Raw genomic sequence first — 5,000 nt, 5'->3', positions numbered from 1 at the left:
ACAAGATCTGTCTGTTCTTTCTTTGTCATGAAATAAACCAAAAAGCTTACAGCACCTGGTATTCCCAGGCGGTCTCCCATCCAAGTACTAACCAGGCCCGACCCTGCTTAGCTTCCGAGATCAGACGAGATCGGGCGTTCTCAGGGTAGTATGGCCGTAAGCTGGCAAAGCTTGTGAAATATCGCTATACAAAAGGTGAAGGAGATCTGATCGGGCGTTCTCAGGGTAGTATGGCCGTAAGCTGGCAAAATTTGTGAAATATAGCTATACAAAAGGCGAAGGAGATCTGTTCTGGTACAAAAGACGAACCAGTTCAGTTCAGTTCAGTCAGGTTCCCTGAGGGAAGTTAGGTTTCAAGTGGTCTGGTCATCTCGTGCTGTCAATGGCAGCTAACGAGGTAATCACCATCTAAAACGCACAGAGTTGGGTGAAAACGAGAGCTGCAAACTCAACCCGATGTGAGCTCCAACCACAAAACTAACAAGACAGTACATCGACCTCAGTTGATACCAACAAGATCTGTCTGTTCTTTCTTTTTAATGAAATAAACCAAAAAGCTTACAGCACCTGGTATTCCCAGGCGGCAATGTTCCCTCTAATTTTTCATGTGTCTGAGCAAACACACAATCTCCCTGAGCACACTGCGGCCCACGGTAAGCAACATCAGATGTGTACCGTATTTTTTGGACCAGCCAAAAAATGCACAATGAAAAGGTAAAAACATATATGTAGCACCGGCGTATAAGTTGCATTTTGGGGGGAAATTTATTTGGTATAATCCACTACCAAAAACAGACACATCATTTTGAAAGGCAATTTAGAATAAAAATACAATAGGGAACAACAGCCTGAATAAGTGTACGGTATGATAACATTACATGACTCATAAACAACGAACTGAGAACATGCTTGGTATGTCAATGTAACATAGCTATTTAGAGTTATTCAGATAACTATAGTATAAAGAACATGCTAACTAGCAACAATGACATAATAATGTGTGAATAAGTTCACATATAAGTCGCTCCAGAAAATAAGACGCACCCTCTGCCAAACTAAGAAAAAAACTGCGATTTATAGTCCAAAAATACGGTACATAGCGGCCACAGACCAGTATCATGCCTTTTCATGCCTATTAGCATTTCTACTGCCCGTAAATTATCCAGTAGTAAGAGCATTTAATGATTAATATCCATAATTAAAATATCTTAATAAATGTCACTGGAATACACACCAATCTGACTTAAATTGTACCTTATTTTTCACGTCTTAATATATAGGACTTGCATTTGGTGTACTGATATGTCAGTGCTCTCATCTACTATCAGTGTATGCCAGGGTGCATTTTTAACACTGCACATAGTCTCGTTCTCCACTATATCATTGATTGAGTTTACAAATTCAAAGGCATAGTTTTGACTTCGCCAGCTTTCTGGTATACTCACATACTTTGCCATGTGATTGCGGATTTGTTGAACTGACACCATTGACGCATTCATTTCGATGGTGAGTAAAATATTGTCAATGAGAACTTCAACTTGCTCTGGGTCAGATTGTGTTTTGTGGGACAGCTCGTTTCTCTTGTCTTTTGCATTCTCCCGCAATAATGTACCAATCCCCTATCGCATCTTGAGTCTATGTAATTTTCAACAGCTTTCAAATGACTTTTCTGCTGAATATGACGCTTGAGGTAGTCCAACTTCCATTCAGTCCACATTTTTCCCTCTGAAAACTCACTTGGTACTTTGGCTTCAGTTTCACCGCTTGTTCGTCTATTTGCACATGCTCCGACAGCCACTCCTTCTTATATGGACCGCATTTCTTTTTTACTTTGGCTTGGTGAGTGGATGTGTCGCTGCCCGTTCGTTTCGCCATGATAAGGGGTTGGCCTTTACGTCTCTCAACTCCGCCGCACTTACGCACTGTTGTCAGTTTGCTAATCTACACCGCGCGTATAGGCTGGGCAATACACAAGCAATGTCAATGCTATGATTGGCTGCTTAGCGGAAGTGAACCTTATCGTATCATTAGCTGGACACCTGTCACTCACCGAGTTACAACATACGTTTCTGTTGATTTTTTTTTTTTTGTGCGCAGCATTGAATTTCTTGTGCGCAGAGTAGGTGCCAGCAGTGCGCGATTGCGCACGCGCGCAGCTTAGAGGGAACATTGCCAGGCGGTCTCCCATCCAAGTACTAACCAGGCCCGACCCTGCTTAGCTTCCGAGATCAGACGAGATCGGGCGTTCTCAGGGTAGTATGGCCGTAAGCTGGCAAAGCTTGTGAAATATCGCTATACAAAAGGCGAAGGAGATCTGATCGGGCATTCTCAGGGTAGTATGGCCGTAAGCTGGCAAAACTTGTGAAATATAGCTATACAAAGGGGAATGAGATCTGTTCTGGTACAAAAGACGAACCAGTTCACTTCAGTTCAGTTCAGTAAGGTTCCCTGAGGGAAATTAGGTTTCAGGTTGTCTGGTCATCTCGTGCTGTCAATGGCAGCTAACGAGGTAATCACCATTTAAAACGCACAGAGTTGGGTGAAAACGAGAGCTGCAAACTCAACCCAATGTGAGCTCCAACCACAAAACTAACAAGACAATACATTGACCTCAGTTGATACCAACAAGATCTGTCTGTTCTTTCTTTGTCATGAAATAAACCAAAAAGCTTACAGCACCTGGTATTCCCAGGCGGTCTCCCACCCAAGTACTAACCAGGCCCGACCCTGCTTAGCTTCCGAGATCAGACGAGATCGGGCGTTCTCAGGGTAGTATGGCCGTAAGCTGGCAAAATTTGTGAAATATAGCTATACAAAAGGCGAAGGAGATCTGTTCTGGTACAAAAGACGAACCAGTTCAGTTCAGTTCAGTCAGGTTCCCTGAGGGAAGTTAGGTTTCAAGTGGTCTGGTCATCTCGTGCTTTCAATGGCAGCTAACGAGGTAATCACCATCTAAAACGCACAGAGTTGGGTGAAAACGAGAGCTGCAAACTCAACCAAATGTGAGCTCCAACCACAAAACTAACAAGACAGTACATTGACCTCATTTGATACCAACAAGTTCTGTCTGTTCTTTCTTTGTCATGAAATAAACCAAAAAGCTTACAGCACCTGGTATTCCCAGGCGGTCTCCCATCCAAGTACTAACCAGGCCCGACCCTGCTTAGCTTCCGAGATCAGACGAGATCTGGCGTTCTCAGGGTAGTATGGCCGTAAGCTGGCAAAGCTTGTAAAATATAGCTATACAAAAGGCGAAGGAGATCTGTTCTGGTACAAAAGATGAACCAGTTCAGTAAGGTTCCCTGAGTGAAATTAGGTTTCAAGTGGTCTGGTCATCTCGTGCTGTCAATGGCAGCTAACGAGGTAATCACCATTTAAAACGCACAGAGTTGGGTGAAAACGAGAGCTGCAAACTCAACCCGACGTGAGCTCCAACCACAAAACTAACAAGACAGTACATCGACCTCAGTTGATACCAACAAGATCTGTCTGTTCTTTCTTTGTCATGAAATAAACCAAAAAGCTTACAGCACCTGGTATTCCCAGGCGGTCTCCCATCCAAGTACCAACCAGGCCCGACCCTGCTTAGCTTCCGAGATCAGACGAGATCGGGCGTTCTCAGGGTAGTATGGCCGTAAGCTGGCAAAATTTGTGAAATATAGTTATACAAAAGGCGAAGGAGATCTGTTCTGGTACAAAAGACGAACCAGTTCAGTTCAGTTCAGTCAGGTTCCCTGAGGGAAGTTAGGTTTCAAGTGGTCTGGTCATCTCGTGCTGTCAATGGCAGCTAACGAGGTAATCACCATTTAAAACGCACAGAGTTGGGTGAAAACGAGAGCTGCAAACTCAACCCAATGTGAGCTCCAACCACAAAACTAACAAGACAATACATTGACCTCAGTTGATACCAACAAGATATGTCTGTTCTTTCTTTGTCATGAAATAAACCAAAAAGCTTACAGCACCTGGTATTCCCAGGCGGTCTCCCATCCAAGTACTAACCAGGGCCGACCCTGCTTAGCTTCCGAGATCAGACGAGATCGGGCGTTCTCAGGGTAGTATGGCCGTAAGCTGGCAAAATTTGTGAAATATAGCTATACAAAAGGCGAAGGAGATCTGTTCTGGTACAAAAGACGAACCAGTTCAGTTCAGTTCAGTCAGGTTCCCTGAGGGAAGTTAGGTTTCAAGTGGTCTGGTCATCTCGTGCTGTCAATGGCAGCTAACGAGGTAATCACCATTTAAAACGCACAGAGTTGGGTGAACACGAGAGCTGCAAACTCAACCAAATGTGAGCTCCAACCACAAAACTAACAAGACAGTACATTGACCAGGGTTGATACCAACAAGATCTGTCCGTTCTTTCTTTGTCATGAAATAAACCAAAAAGCTTACAGCACCTGGTATTCCCAGGCGGTCTCCCATCCAAGTACTAACCAGGCCCGACCCTGCTTAGCTTCCGAGATCAGACGAGATCGGGCGTTCTCAGGGTAGTATGGCCGTAAGCTGGCAAAACTTGTGAAATATAGCTATACAAAAGGCGAAGGAGATCTGTTCTGGTACAAAATATGAACCAGTTCAGTAAGGTTCCCTGAGTGAAATTAGGTTTCAAGTGGTCTGGTCATCTCGTGCTTTCAATGGCAGCTAACGAGGTAATCACCATCTAAAACGCACAGAGTTGGGTGAAAACGAGAGCTGCAAACTCAACCAAATGTGAGCTCCAACCACAAAACTAACAAGACAGTACATTGACCTCAGTTGATACCAACAAGATCTGTCTGTTCTTTCTTTGTCATGAAATAAACCAAAAAGCTTACAGCACCTGGTATTCCCAGGCGGTCTCCCATCCAAGTACTAACCAGGCCCGACCCTGCTTAGCTTCCGAGATCAGGCGTTCTCAGGGTAGTATGGCCGTAAGCTGGCAAAGCTTGTAAAGTATAGCTATACAAAAGGCGAAGGAGATCTGTTCTGGTACAAAAGATGAACCAGTTCAGTAAGGTTCC

The 5,000-nt window shown here is 44.2% G+C and overlaps 6 non-coding genes and 2 pseudogenes across 6 annotated transcripts; all 8 read right to left on the bottom strand.

Moving 5' to 3' along the window:
- Positions 1–43: 43 nt before the first annotated feature.
- LOC130925061 (5S ribosomal RNA) lies at positions 44–162 on the bottom strand. Its single transcript, XR_009065351.1, has one exon. It is a non-coding gene; the product is annotated as a 5S ribosomal RNA (ribosomal RNA).
- Positions 163–2,154: 1,992 nt separating this feature from the next.
- On the bottom strand, positions 2,155–2,270 carry LOC130925804 (uncharacterized; annotated as a pseudogene).
- A 397-nt stretch (positions 2,271–2,667) lies between these two features.
- On the bottom strand, positions 2,668–2,786 carry LOC130926207 (5S ribosomal RNA). The gene has a single exon (XR_009066223.1). It is a non-coding gene; the product is annotated as a 5S ribosomal RNA (ribosomal RNA).
- A 313-nt stretch (positions 2,787–3,099) lies between these two features.
- On the bottom strand, positions 3,100–3,218 carry LOC130924988 (5S ribosomal RNA). Its single transcript, XR_009065282.1, has one exon. It is a non-coding gene; the product is annotated as a 5S ribosomal RNA (ribosomal RNA).
- A 303-nt stretch (positions 3,219–3,521) lies between these two features.
- Positions 3,522–3,640, bottom strand: LOC130924798 (5S ribosomal RNA). Its single transcript, XR_009065097.1, has one exon. It is a non-coding gene; the product is annotated as a 5S ribosomal RNA (ribosomal RNA).
- Positions 3,641–3,953: 313 nt separating this feature from the next.
- Positions 3,954–4,072, bottom strand: LOC130925034 (5S ribosomal RNA). The gene has a single exon (XR_009065325.1). It is a non-coding gene; the product is annotated as a 5S ribosomal RNA (ribosomal RNA).
- A 313-nt stretch (positions 4,073–4,385) lies between these two features.
- LOC130925049 (5S ribosomal RNA) lies at positions 4,386–4,504 on the bottom strand. The gene has a single exon (XR_009065340.1). It is a non-coding gene; the product is annotated as a 5S ribosomal RNA (ribosomal RNA).
- Positions 4,505–4,807: 303 nt separating this feature from the next.
- On the bottom strand, positions 4,808–4,916 carry LOC130925637 (uncharacterized; annotated as a pseudogene).
- Between the last annotated feature and the right edge of the window lie 84 nt (positions 4,917–5,000).

The sequence above is a fragment of the Corythoichthys intestinalis genome, chromosome 11 (genome assembly GCF_030265065.1).
Source record: "Corythoichthys intestinalis isolate RoL2023-P3 chromosome 11, ASM3026506v1, whole genome shotgun sequence".
NCBI lineage: Eukaryota > Metazoa > Chordata > Actinopteri > Syngnathiformes > Syngnathidae > Corythoichthys > Corythoichthys intestinalis.
Note: the sequence above shows the minus strand (reverse complement) of the source record. Positions and strands in the feature narration are given on the sequence as shown.